Here is a 15,789-nt window from a genome sequence, read left to right on the forward strand (position 1 = left end):
GGATTCGATGAAAAGGGTCCTTATGAAGGGTGAATAGCAATTGGCATATCACCGTTGTGGTTTTGCGTAGGTAAGAAACGTTCTTGCTAGAAACCCATAGCAGCCACGTAAAACATGCAACAACAATTAGAGGACGTCTAACTTGTTTTTGCAGGGTATGCTATGTGATGTGATATGGCCAAAAGGATGTGATGAATGATATATGTGATGTATGAGATTGATCATGTTCTTGTAATAGGAATCACGACTTGCATGTCGATGAGTATGACAACTGGCAGGAGCCATAGGAGTTGTCTTAATTTATTTATGACCTGCGTGTCAATGAAAACGCCATGTAATTACTTTACTTTATTGCTAACCGTTAGCCATAGTAGTAGAAGTAATAGTTAGCGAGGCAACTTCATGAAGACACAATGATGGAGATCATGATGATGGAGATCATGGTGTCATGCCGGTGACGATGGTGTTCATGCCGCGCCTCGAAGATGGAGATCAAAGGCGCAAGATGATATTGGCCATATCATGTCACTTTATGATTTGCATGTGATGTTTGTCATGTTTACATCTTATTTGCTTAGAACGATGGTAGCATAAATAAGATGATCCCTCGCTGAAATTTCAAGAAAGTGTTCCCCCTAACTGTGCACCATTGCTAAGGTCCGTTGTTCCGAAGCACCACGTGATGATTGGGTGTGATAGGTTCTAACGTTCGCATACAACGGGTGTAAGCCAGATTTACACATGCAATACACTTAGGTTAACTTGACGAGCCTAGCATGTACAAACATGGCCTCGGAACACGGAAGATCGAAAGGTCAAACATGAGTCGTATAGTGGATACGATCAACATGAAGATGTTCACCGATGATGACTAGTCCGTCTCACGTGATGATCGGACACGACCTAGTTGACTCGGATCATGTATCACTTAGATGACTAGAGGGATGTCTATCTAAGTGGGAGTTCATTGAATAATTTGATTAGATGAACTTAATTATCATGAACATAGTCAAAAGGTCTTTGCAAATTATGTCGTAGCTCACGCTTTGGTTCTACTATTTTAGATATGTTCCTAGAGAAAATTTAGTTGAGAGTTGACAGTAGCAATTATGCGGATTGGGTCCGTGAACTGAGGATTGTCCTCATTGCTGCACAGAAGGGCTATGTCCTTAATGCACCGCTCAGTGCGTTGAACCTCGAGCGTCGTCTGTAGATGTTGGGAAACATCTGACATACACGTTTTGATGACTACGTGATAGCTCAGTGCATAATACTAACGGTTTAGAATTGTGGCACCAAAGACGTTTTTGAAACGTTGCAGAACATATGAGATGTTCCAAAGACTGAAATTGGGATTTCAGACTAGTGCCCACGTCAAGAGGTATGAGACCTCTGACAAGTTTCTTAAGCCTGCAAACTAAGGGAGAAAAGCTCAATCGTTGAGCATGTGCTCAGATTGTCTGAGTACTACAATCGCTTGAATCAAGTCGGAGTTAATCTTCCAGATGAGATAGTGATAGTTCTCCGTAGTCACTGCAACCAAGCTATTAGAGCTTAGTGATGAACTATAACATATCAGGGATAGACATGATGATCCTTGAGCAATTCGCGATGTTCGATACCGTGAAAGTAGAAATCAAGTAGGAGCATCAATTGTTGATGGTTAGTAAAACCACTAGTTTTAAGAAGGGCAAGGGAAAGAAGGGATACTTCATGAGACGGCAAATCAGTTGCTGCTCTAGTGAAGAAACCCAAGGTTGAACCAAACCCGAGACTAAGTGCTTCTATAATGAGGGGAACGGTCACTGAAGCTAACTACCCTAGATACTTGGTAGATGAGAAGGCTGGCAAGGTTGACAGAAGTATTTTGAATATACATTATATTATTGTGTACTTTACTAGTACTCCTAGTAGCACCAGGGTAATAAATACCGGTTCGGTTGCTAAGTGTTAGTAACTCGAAAGTAAAAGGCTACGGAGACTAGCTAAAGGTGAGATGACGATATGTTGGAAGTGTTTCCAAGGTTGATGTGATCAAACATCGCACGCTCCCTCTACCATCGAGATTGGTGTTAAACCTAAATAATTGTTACTTGGTGTTTGCGTGAGCATAGACATGATTGGATTATGTTTATCGCCACACAGTTATTCATTTAAGGAGAATAATGGTTACTCTGTTTATTTGAATAATACCTTCAATGGTCTTGCACCTAAAATGAATGGTTTATTGAATCTCGATCGTAGTGATACACATGTTCATGCCAAAAGATATAAGATAGTAATGATAGTACCACGTACTTGTGGCACTGCCGTTTGAGTCATGTTGGTATAAAACGCATGAAGAAGCTCCATGTTGATGGATCTTTGGACTCACTTGTTTTTGAAAAGATTGAGACATGCGAACCATGTCTATTGGTAGATATGCATGAAGAAACTCCATGCAGATGGATCATTTGGACTCACTTGATTTTGAATCACTTGAGACATGCAAATCATACCACATGGGCACGATGACTGAAAGGCCTCGTTTTCAGTAAGATGGAACAAGAAAGCAACTTGTTGGAAGTAATACATTTTTGATGTGTGCAGTCCAATGAGTGCTGAGGCACGCAATGGATATCATTATGTTCTTACTTCACAGAATGATTTGAGTAGATGCTGAGTATATTTAATTGATGAAACACAAGTCTGAATTATTGAAAGGTTTAAGTAATTTCAAGTGAAGTTGAAGATCGTCGTGACAAGATGATAAAATGTCTATGATATGATCATAGAGATGAATATCCTGAGTTACGAGTTTGGCACACAATTAAGACATTATGGAAATTGTTTCACAACTAATACCGCCTGGACCACCATAGTGTGATGGTGTGTCCGAACATCATAACTGCACCCTATTGGATATGGCATACCATGATGTCTCTTATCGAATTACCACTATCGTTTATGGGTTAGGCATTAGAGACAACCGCATTCACTTTAAATAGGGCACCACACAATTCCATTGAGACGACACTGTATGAACTATGGTTTAGAGAAACCTGAGCTGTCGTTTCTTAAAAGTTTGGGGCTGCGATGCTTATGTGAAAAAGTTTCAGGCTGATAAGCTCGAATCCAAAGCGGATAAATGCATCTTCATAGAATACCCAAAAATAGTTGGGTATACCTCCTATTTCAGATCCGGAAGCAAAAGTGATTGTTTCTAGAAACGGGTCCTTTCTCGAGGAAAAGTTTCTCTCGAAAGAATTGAGTGGGAGGATGGTGGAGACTTGATGAGGTTATTGAACTGTCACTTCAACTAGTGTGTAGCAGGGCACAAGAAGTTGTTCCTGTGGCACCTACACCAATTGAAGTGGAAGCTTATGATAATGATCATGAAACTTCGAATCAAGTCACTACCAAACCTCATAGGTCGACAAGGATGTGTACTACTTCAGAGTGGTATGTAATCCTGTCTTGGAAATCATGTTGCTAGACAACAATGAACCTACGAGCTATGGAGAAGCGATGGTGGGCCCGGATTCCCATGAATGGCTCGAGGCCATAAAATCCGAGAGAGGATCCATGTATAAAACAAAGTATAGACTTTGAAAAGAACTACTTGATGGTCGTAAGGCTGTTGGGTGCAGATGGATTTTAGAAGGAAGACGGACAATGATGATAAGTGGCACCATTAAGAAAGCTTGACCTGTCGTTAAGATGTTTCCCGACAAGTTCAAGGAGTTGACTACGATGAGACTTTCTCACTCGTAGCGATGCTAAGAGTCTGTTGGAATTATGTTAGCAGTTACTGCATTATTTATGAAATCTTGCAGATAGGATGTCAAAACACTGTTTCCTCGACGTTTTTTCTTGAGGAAAGGTTGTATGTGATACAACCAGAAGGTTTTGTCAATCCTGAAAGATGCTAACAAGTATGCAAAGCTCCAGCAATCCTTCTAAGGACTGGAGTAAGCATCTCGGAGTTGGAATGTACGCTTTGATGAGATGATCAAAGATTTTGGGTTTATACAAAGTTTATGAGAAACTTGTATTTCCAAAGAAGTGAGTGGGAGCACTATAGAATTTTTGATGAGTATATGTTGTTAACATATTGTTGATCAGAAATGATGTAGAATTTATGGAAAGCATACAGGGTTATTCTAAAAAGTGTTTTTAATAGAAAACCTGGATTAAGCTACTTGAACATTGAGCATCAAGAACTATAAGGATAGATCAAAATCGCTTAATAGTACTTTCAAACGAACACATACCATGACAAAATTTTGAAGGAGTTCAAAAATAGATCGGCAAAGGAGTTCTTGGCTGTGTTATAAGGTATGAGTATTGAGTAAAACTCAAGACCTGACCACAGCAGAATAGAGAGAAAGGACGAAGGTCGTCCCCTATGCTTTAGACGTAGGCTCTAAAGTATGCTATGTTGTGTACCGCACCTGAAGTGTGCCAAGCCATGAGTCAGTCAAGGGGTACAAGTGTGATCTAGGAATGGATCACATGACAACGGTCAAGGTTATCCTTAGTAACTAGTGGACTAAGGAATTTTCTCGATTATGGAGGTGGTAAAAGAGTTCGTTGTAAAAGGTTATGTCGATGCAAACTTTGACACTAATCCGGATGACTCTGAGGAGTAAATCGGATTCGTATAGTAGAGCAGTTATTTGGAATAGCCCCAAGTAGCGCGTGGTAGCTGCATATACAAGATGACATAGAGATTTGTAAAGCACACATGGATCTGAAAGGTTCAGACCCATTGACTGATAAACCTCTCTCACAAGCAAGATATGAACACACCCCATGGGTGTTGGATTCTCTACAATCACATAGTGATGTGAACTAGATTATTGACTCTAGTGCAAGTGGGAGACTATTGGAAATATGCCCTAGAGGCAATAATAAATTAGTTATTATTATATTTCCTTGTTCATGATAACCGTTTATTATCCATGCTAGAATTGTATTGATAGGAAACTCAGATACATGTGTGGATACATAGACAACACCATGTCCCTAGTAAGCCTCTAGTTGACTAGCTCGTTGATCAATAGATGGTTACGGTTTCCTGACCATGGACATTGGATGTCGTTGATAACGGGATCACATCATTAGGAGAATGATGTGATGGACAAGACCCAATCCTAAGCCTAGCACAAGATCGTGTAGTTCGTATGCTAAAGCTTTTCTAATGTCAAGTATCATTTCCTTAGACCATGAGATTGTGCAACTCCCGGATACCATAGGAATGCTTTGGGTGCACCAAACATCACAATGTAGCTGGGTGGCTATAAAGGTGCACTGCGGGTATCTCTGAAAGTGTCTGTTGGGTTGGCACGAATCGAGACTGGGATTTCTCACTCCGTGTAACGGAGAGGTATCTCTGGGCCCACTCGGTAGGACATCATCATAATGTGCACAATGTGACCAAGGAGTTGATCACGGGATGATGTGCTACCGAACGAGTAAAGAGACTTGCCGGTAACGAGATTGAACGAGGTATCGGGATACCGACGATCGAATCTCGGGCAAGTACCGTACCGAGATTGATTGAATCCTTGACATCGTGGTTCATCCGATGAGATCATCGTGGAACATGTGGGAGCCAACATGGGTATCTAGATCCCGCTGTTGGTTATAGGCCGGAGAGTTGTCTCGGTCATGTCTACATGGTTCCTGAGCCCGTAGGGTCTACACACTTAAGGTTCGATGACGTTAGGGTTATAGGGAAAGTATGTACGTGGTTACCGAATGTTGTTCGGAGTCCCGAACGCCACGAGGAGTTCCGGAATGGTCCGGAGGTAAAGATTTATATATGGGAAGTCCCGTTTTGGTCACCGAAAAAGTTTCGGGTGCTATCGGTAACGTACCGGGACCACCGGGAGGGTCCCGGGGGTCCACCAGGTGGGGCCACCAGCCCCAGAAGGCTGCGTGGGCCAAGTGTGGGAGGGGACCAGCCCCAGGCGGGCTGGTGCGCCGCCACCAAGGCCCAAGGCGCGTGGAGAGTGGGAAGGGGGCAAACCCTAGGTCCAGATGGGCCTTAAGGCCCACCCTAGGGCGCCCCCTCTCTTCCCCCCCTTGGCCGCAACCCTAGATGGGTTTTGGGGCTGCCGCCACCCCTAGGGAGGGAACCCTAGATGGGGGCGCAGCTCCTCCCCTTCCCCTATATATACTTGAGGTATTGGGGGCTGCCCAACATATGATTTGATCTCCCTCTTGGCGCAGCCCTACCTCTCTCCCTCCTCGTCTCTCGTAGTGCTTAGCGAAGCCCTGCTGGAGTCCCGCGCTCCTCCACCATCACCACGCCGTCGTGCTGCTGCTGGACGAAGTATTCCCCAACCTCTCCCTCTCTCCTTGCTGGATCAAGGCGCGAGAGACGTCACCGGGCTGTACGTGTGTTGAACGCGGAGGCGCCGTTGTTCGGCGCTTAGATCGGAATCGACCGCGATCTGAATCGCTGCGTGTACGACTCCACCAACAATGTTCTTGTAACGCTTCCGCATTGCGATCTTCAAGGGTATGAAGATGCACTCCTCTCTCTCGTTGCTAGTCTCTCCATAGATTGATCTTGGTGACACGTAGGAAAATTTTGAATTTCTGCTACGATCCCCAACACTATCAGGATTCCTGTGCTTGGAGACATTGCAAGACCTCGTGTTATCTTTGATTATTCTATGGGCTTGTAAAAGATTTTATATCTCGTTTCATACTTTTATACTTCGGCTGTGAGCTACTCTATTTACTTTTGAGTAAGACTATGTGTTAATATTATATGCTTGCTGATGTTCCGCAAGTGCACAAGGTTTAGTTGTAGCTTTTTCGAAGTAAGATTATGGATCCCACTAGGAGCACATGAATCAATCTTTTGTCTCTTCAAAGATTTAAAGAATATGCCTGCAAGTTGTAAGTTATGCAAAGCAGCAGTAAAGATAATGGTGTAGCGAGTGTAATAGTAAAAACTACGAGAAAAGTGAGATTAAGGCTTTCCCAAGGAGTCTGGATTCCCCACTAGCGTGAATCTCTAGTGTTGCCTAAACACAATGCTACATCGGATTCCTAAGCCAATTTGCATATTTCTATTTTTGGGCAGAGTCGATACAGACACGTGCATACACTCGGCAACCCCGTATCATATACCCCACCACCATTCTTCCCCACTCTGGTTACCAAACGGTGATTAAGGGAAAAAGGGTCCCCATGGACGTAGCCTATAGGCTATAAGTGGTCTCTGTTTTACCCCCTGTCGCAACGGTCCGGGACGAAGAGAGATAGGGCCTATCACGCCACCTACCTTTGCAACCAGCCGATCCGCCAATAGTAATAACCTTTCATCCAAAACTGGCATACCTTGTATGGTTGAGTTCACCCAATATCAAGAAGACCATTAACATAAACATGCAAAGAGGATATTAAATCCTAGTATCAAATGATCTATTACACGCTAGGATTCATCCCTATCCCTGAGAACTACATGAACTACTCACACATGGAGGCAACACACATCATACAAGTGGTAATGGTGAACATGGAGGGATTACACATGTAACACTCAAGTCGATTCAGTAGGGTTCTTGATGGGTTACAATGAAGAGGAAGTGGATGATGATGATGACAACAGTGATGATGTTGAAGCCCTCCTTGTGGATGGTGATGAAGATGATGATCTCCTCCTCGGTAAGCTCCCCCTCCGTATCAATATGGAGGCTAGGGTTCCTCCTTCTGGATGAGTTTCTAGCGTCTTTCGGCATCTTATCCCCGACCTGATTTCACGGGGTGGAAATAGTTGACGAGGTGGTTCTCCTGGCACATGATACAACCGCTCATACGAGCGCTTCGGTCTTATGGTTGGCCGTCTTTTGCTTTGGAGCTGCCACCATCGCTTCCTCTTTAATCCTTTTCATAAGCCATGGATATCGAAAATGAATGAGTCCATCATGAGATTTTGATATCGGAAATAACAAATGAAGTACGTGTACGCAATAAAATTCCGCAAGGCCTATTATAAATGCACAAAATAAAAACCAAAATTACCACACAAATTGGACTCATCAACTCCCTGAACCTGTAAGGTTTGCTCGTCCCCGAGAAAAATACCACAGCTTGTAAGAAGACAAGTCATCCTTTTCATAAGCCATGGATATCGAAAATGAATGAGTCCATCATGAGATTTTAGAATTTGCATTATATGACAGATCCCTCTCTGCACTACATTATCTTTGCATTAATTAGATGAGCATGAAGGCTTCCACACCTTACTATCTATCGTCAAGAAGACATGCTTCAACTCTAAGCGATAATTTCTTCATTCTTTCGGCCAAACAAGTTACCCCGGTTTATGTTTAGTAAATACAATTCCCTTCTTCCCGTTTTTCTTGAAGAACCAATCCTATCCCATGTCACTGAAATTTTCTTTTCCCTGATTTTGGGCATGACATGTAGAGATATGATTGATTCTTTGCATTGACAATGGGTGTTAGCATAAGTCATTCAGTTTTTGTTTCTATTGTTATTTTTACCGTAAAAGCAATTTATTCTTTTGCATGCTCGGATCATGAGTTTTCCAACTTCACCAAGCAACTACAAGAAAAACTGAAATAAAGGTGATTTATCCCATCAAGTTGTTAACCTCTTCTTTCCTATCGATACTAAAGATGTGGAAGACTTATAATCATCCTCTTTAAGCAGAATTATTTAGCATACAACAAGACCTATCATTCAATGAAATTTCAGACAAAACATCATAATACTACATCCATTTAAACATCCATGAATCGTTGGATAAGACTCCTCGCTCTATCAAGAAAAAGCATGATTGTCTGCATTTATTCAAGTAAGCAAAAACTTCAACTGAAATGTAACTAGAGAGTGATAAGGGATACAAAGGGCTTCAACCCCCCAAGCTTAACGTGCTAAGACGGTTGGATTCATTTAGTATACTTTTTATGGATACAAGTGCTCTTATCTGGAGGCGGAGTGGTGATGCCGGTAAGGGCGTTAATCAGAAGCTTGTTGGTGACCTCCAAGTCCGTTATACAAGAACGGTACATGTGTAGCGTCTCATCTTGGTTGGCGATGATCCTCAAGCTCTTGTTTAGAGCCTCACGATTCTTAGTAGCCAACACCACTTCCATCTCCCTGATTTTCTCAGTCATAATTTTAGTTTCAATCTTAGAATTATTGACTTGTTCCTCGGGTTGTGTAGATGGTGCAGGATTGGTTGTGCGCCTCTTCCTTGGGGGTCCCTCCTGAATGCATGCACTGATGGTGTGCATCTTGCGTGACTTGGGGTCGATCTCCTCGGACTCTCCAATCGGCTCATGGATAGTGCAATTGCTAAAACCACACTTACCTATGATGATTGGAGTGTCTTTAACAAAGTTGAGTCGGTTCCTATTGGTGATGACCACGAGGGATCCAATGGGGACGGCCTCCGACTTCTTCTCTTGTTCCTCCTCCTCTACCTCGAAGGGATCTTCCCCTTTAGGATCCTCCTCCTCCTCCTCGGAGGACCCCTCTCGAACATGACGGGTCCTCTACCTCTTGCTTGTCGGAGATTCATGGCCTTCTTGCTCTAAATCATCCTATTCTCGAGAGGAGGTTTGCCTCTCATCCCATGAATGAACCATTGCTTCCTGCACTTCAAAACTAGAAAAGACTTTGACTAGATTGGTTTGTTAGCTTTGATGAAGCAGGCAAGGGCTCTATATCTAAGAGGTTAGGGGCATATGTTTTAACAAGATAAGGAAGTTAAAAAGAACCGGAAACTAACCACACATAATCGGGTGAAATTTTGTTAAGGATCGGAAAGAAATAACGATTGACAACCTTCCATACGACCGTGGACGCTCGCACATGGGGTCGCATGGATTCCTTCGATCGAGTTCCTTTCATACAAAATGTTTGACGAAGCCCGCATGGGCGCTCGTTCACCTTCCTGCGCCCTGTGAGAGTTTTTTTCAAGAAGATAAATGTTAGTTCTGGGTGATAGAGCCATCGACGACCTTCCATACGACCATAGTGCAATCACATGGCTGGTCGTTTGGTCCATTGCCCGAACCACCCAGCAATATAGAGCGAACGATGGCATTTTACGCAATCGCAAGCGATTGTATGGCCGATCGTATGACTCAGAAAACAAATAAATTTCTATAGGAAAACAAAATGAAACTAAATACATCAATGCTACTTGTGAGTTGTGTTCGAATTTCCTCGAAGATGAGAGGATGATGCGGTATAGTAGAGATAAGTATTTCCCTCAGTTAAGAACCAAGGTTATCAATCCATTAGAAGAACCGCACAAGACGTCATGGAAAACACCTACATACAAAAGAACACGCACCTGCACCCAACACGATCAACGGGGTTGTCAATCCCCTCGGCGGTTAATTGCAAGGATCAAGTCTGATAATGGTAGATAGATAAACAGAAACACAAAATAAAATAACGGTAAATAAATTTTAGCAAGGTATTTATGGTTTTTAATATATGATAAAGATAGACCCAGGGGCCATAGTTTTCACTAGAGGCTTCTCTCTTGAACATAGCATACAGTGGGTAAACAAATTACTGTTGGGCAATTGGTAGAAAAACACGTAGTTATGACTATATTCAAGGCAATGATCATGTATATAGGCATCACATCCGATACAAGTAGACCGACTCCTGCCTGCATATACTACTATTACTCCACCCCAACGACCACTTTCCAGCATGCATCTAGAGTATTAGGTTCATAAAGAACGTAGTAACGCCTTAAGCATGATGACATGGTGTAGATAAAGTAAACTGAAGCAATATGAATAAACCCCATCTTTTTATCCTTAATGATAATGAAACAAATACATGTCATGTCCCTTTCTGTCACTAGGATTGAGCACCGCAAGATCGAACCCATCACAAAGCACCTCTCCCATTGCAAGATAAATCAATCTAGTTGGCCAAACCAAACGGACAGATCGGAGAGAAATACAAAGCTATAATAATCATGCATACAAGAATCTAGAAAAGACTCAAATAATATCCATGAATAATCTGATCATAAACCGACAATTCATTGGATCCCAACAAACACACCGCAAAAAAAGATTATGTTGAATAGATCTCTAAGAACATCAAGGAGAACATTGTGTGGAAGACCAAAGAGAGAGAAGAAGCCATCTAGCTACTAGCTATGGACTCATAGGTCTGAGGTGAACTACTCAAGCATCATCGAAAGTGCAACAAAGATGATGTATGAGCCTTCCGTGACCGATTCCCCCTCCAGCAGAGTACCGGAGAAGGCCTCCAGATGGGATCTCGGAAGAACAAAAACTCGGGGTGGCGGAAAAAGTGTTTCGGGAGGCTCTCTGATGTATTGGGAATATTTGGGAATTTATAGAGTTAGAATTAGGTCAAGAGGTGCCACGATGGGCCCACAAGCCCGGGGGCGCCCCCCGGGGCGCGCCTGGTAGGCTTGTCGCTCTGTCATGACTCTTCAGGTCTTCTCCCGAAGCTTCTAGGGTCCCTTCTGGTCTAGAAAAATTCATCAAAAAGTTTCATAGCGTTTGGACTTCGTTTGGTACTGATTTTTTGAAAAGCCAAAAAAACAAAAAACAGCAACTTGCACTGGGCACTAAGTTAATAGGTTAGTCCCAAAAAATGATATATAATTGCATGATAAACATCCAAGATTTATACTATAATAGCATGGAACAATAAAAAATTATATATACATTGGAGACGTATCAAGCAACACTTAAGGTTTTTAGCAGAACCTGCGCGAGTTCCATGCCTCTTCCATCGCTTGTTTTTAAGATACGTCCTTGTGCCAGTTTCTTCTCTCTTCGGGGACGAAGCGATGAAGATGTATTTTGGAGTTTACTGGGGTGCAAAGGATTAGTATAATCAAATAAATCGACATCTCTTTATTCTCTCACCCTGAGTTTGAGGAATGATTCTTCCAATGCAACAAGCGGGAGCCTAGTATCCCCGAAGGTACGGGTGGTTGCCTGATCCAACGCCACCACCGTTCCATATGGGATACATATTCCTGTTCCTTGGTACTCCTTCTTCTCTTATATAAGGGAGACATTCGTTAATGCATCGTTTATCTCCTTGCGATCTAATATCTCATTGTCAAACTCCTGGAAAAGAAGAGACCACCTCATCCATCGAGGCTTCATATCGTTATTATCAAGGACTTCCTTTATTGCTTGATGATTTGTGTATAATATGACTTTGGTGTCAGTGATGTAGGGATTGAACTTTTCACAAGAAAAAATCACTATATACAACTCTCTATCATTATTAGCCTAATTTCTTTGAGCCTCCATAAGAGTGTGACTAGCATAGTAAATAATAATAAACATGTTACCTTCTTGTTGGCCCAACACCGCACTTAATGCATGGCCATCAGTCTCACAAACCACTTCAAAAGGTTGGTCCCCATTTGAAGGTATAATAACAGGGGCATTGAGTAAGGCATGTTTGAGTTTCTCAAAAGAAGCCTTGCACTCGTCGCTAAACACAAATGGAACACTTTTCTGCAACAGGTTAGTCAAATGTTTTGAAATAGTAGGAAAGTTTTTAATAAAGCGTCTGCAGAATGCAGCATGTCTGAGAAAACTCCTTATTCCTCTTATGTCTCGAGGATAAGGGAGCTTTTCTATGGCATCTATTTTTTGCTTTATCCACCTCAATACGTTTTCCAGATATTTTATGTCCCAACACAATACATTCATTAACCATAAAATGGCACCTCTCCCAGTTTAAAATGAGATTAGTGTCCTCACACCTCCGCAAAGCTTTATTAGGATTGTAAAGGTAATCATTGAGAGAAGTCCCATAGGCAGAAAAATTGCCCATGAAAACTTCCATGATCTCTTCAACAAAATTAGCAAAGATAGCATTCATACATCTTTGAAAGGTAGCATGTGCATTACACAAGCCAAACAACATACAACGATAAGAGTACATAACAAAGGGACAAGTAAAGGTAGTTTTCTCTTGGTCCACCGCTATCCGTGAAAACCCCAAATATCCATATAGGTAGCAAAAGTGAGTATGCTTTGCCAGCCTCTCCAACATTTGATCAATAAATGGTAGAGGATAATGATCCTTGATGTCTCCTTATTTAGTCTCCTAAAATCAATGCACATTTTATACCCAACTATTGTTCTAATGGGGATTAGTTCATTATGCTTATTAGGTACTACAATAAACCCTCCCTTTTTGGGCACACAATGAACTGGACTCACCCACTTAGTTTCAAACATGGGGCATATATACCTGCATGAAGTAGGTGAACTACTTCTTTTCTCACCACCTCTTTCATTTCATGATTCAATTTCCTTTGGCACTCGCACACTAGTTCAACCCCTTCCTCCATGTATATTTGATGAGTACATATGGAAGGGATTATACCCTTCAGGCCATCCATTGAATATCCAAAGGCTTTCTATGTTTCGTCAGAGTTTTCATTAGCCTCCCTTTTTCCACATCTGAAAGGTTAGCACTTATAATTATAGGATATTTGTTCGTTTCATCTAAAAACTCATACCTTAGTTCTTTTGGTAGAGGTTTTAATTTAGGAGGTGGAAGTCCCTCATTGCCTTTCTTTCCTAGTACTTCATATTGTTCGTTAGCAACTGGATCTTGTATTGGCGCTTCATTCAGATGCTAATCAGTCTCCAATTTAGCTGGGTCTTCAAGGCTCTTTTCATAGTCAGTTAAACTCTGCTCTAGTTCATCTTCCAGAGTTCCAAAGTAAATGGAAGCCAATAGGGCATTAGTTTCCTCTTCATTGTTGTCATGTTCTTTTGGTTGGGGGTGATTTTTAAACCTTGATAAATGAAATTATCTTACCTCTTTCACATACTTGAGAGAGACAACTTCCCTCGTGCAATCGATATTTGTACCTGCAATGTTAACCAAAGGTCTTCCAAATATAATAGGGCAAAAATCATCTTCAGATATTTCCATAACAACAAAGTCTACTGGATATGTAAAGGTTCCTAGAATGTTGTAAGCATCGGGGACTATGCCATAAGGTTTCCTCAAAGTTTCATCAGCTAATTTATCTCCATATCTGTAAACTACAGATCACAAGCATAGGTTTCATCATGAAGTTTAGCATAGAGAGTATAAGTATCACATTAATAGAGGAGCCCATATCACAAAGCCCAAAATAAGAAGTACTGCCAAAGGAGCAAGGTACTACTGTTTTATGATATGGGCTCCTCTATCAGTAGCTTTTACAAGAAGTACATGCAGTGTGAGACTACTGTTAGTTTATCCCATGTATCAAAGGTACATGCAGTGTGAGACACTAACCTTTTGTTTGCCGCTCCAGCCACAATGTGAGGGAATAATTTAAGTTTCAAATCATCCGAGTCAAAAGCATTTAATTTGAATGCCCCACATATGCCATCAAAAAATTGCAAATGTTGACAAGGATCCTCACCTTCCTCACCTTTAAATTGCTTACTGTGCAATAATTCAAGGACACTTGGATTCACCTCATAAGCTACACCGGTGGGGTTGGGACCCAATGGTGTGAACATCTCCTGCATAGGTGGTCCACTAAGGCACATGGCTTTGAACTGGTAGTGGTGTGCGAACTCAGCCATGGTTGCTCTAGATCTGCAAATAACTCACCACACGTAATTCAAACCAAACTTAAGGCAAAGATCAAAAGCTCTCAGCTCCCCGGCAATGGCAACAGAAAAAACTTGATGTCCTACAAGTGCACATGGTTTAGTTGTAGCTTTTTCAAAGTAAGAGTATCGATCCCACAGGGAGCACATGAATCAAACTTCTGTATCTTGAGAGGTTTAAAGAATATGACTGCAAGTTGTAAGTTATCCAAAGATGTAAAGCTAATGGTGTAGCGAGTGTAATAGCAAAAAGTGTGATACATCTCCATCGTATCTACTTTTCCTAACACTTTTGCTCTTGTTTTGGACTCTAATTTGCATGATTTGAATGAAACTAATCCGGACTGACGCTGTTTTCAGCATAACTACCATGGTGTTGTTTTTGTGCAGAAATAAAAGTTCTCAGAATGGAACAAAACTTTTTGGAGAATTATTTTGGAATAAATAAAAAATACTGGAACCAAGACCCACTTGAGGGGTGGCCCTCGCTGCACACAAGACACCAGGGAGCGCCACCCCCCTCTGGCGTGCCCTAGTGGGTGGTGGGGCCCTCGAGACCCCTCTGACCCTAATTCCGACGCTATAAAATCCTATGTTTGGAGAAAAAAATAGGAGAGAAAGACTTGATCAACCTTATTAATGGATTGTTTTCGAGAGACATGTGGTCGATGGATTTAGTAAGCACAACCTTCTGTCCCTACCTTTTGTTTTATGTTATTCTTAGTTAAATAAAATAAAATGCCATTTTTACCCTATTTTCTGAATTTTCCATGCAATAAAAAAAGTGGTCAAAAATAAAAGTGCTCAGAATGACCTAAAATTTTAGCATGATTTTTTCCCCGAATATTTGAGATTTTTTGGTACAAATAACATCACGAGGGGGTGCCCGTGGTGCCCACAAGACACCAGGGCGCGCCAGCCACCCCAGGCACGCCCAGGCACGCCCTGGTGGGTGGTGGGCCCCACGTGGCCCTTGTCACTTATCCCTTTAGCCCATGCCATCTCCTACCTCCAGAAAAAAAATCACTCTTGCTCTCTCTCTCCCTCTCTCGTGTTCTTGCTCTCAAACCCGTGGATTTTGATCTCTTTGCTCGAAGCTCCATTTCCAAAACTGTTTTGGGAGATTGCTATTTCGTATGTGACTCCTCCATTGGTCCAATTAGTT

Source organism: Triticum urartu, chromosome 3 (assembly GCF_003073215.2).
Source record: "Triticum urartu cultivar G1812 chromosome 3, Tu2.1, whole genome shotgun sequence".
In the NCBI taxonomy this organism is placed as follows: domain Eukaryota; kingdom Viridiplantae; phylum Streptophyta; class Magnoliopsida; order Poales; family Poaceae; genus Triticum; species Triticum urartu.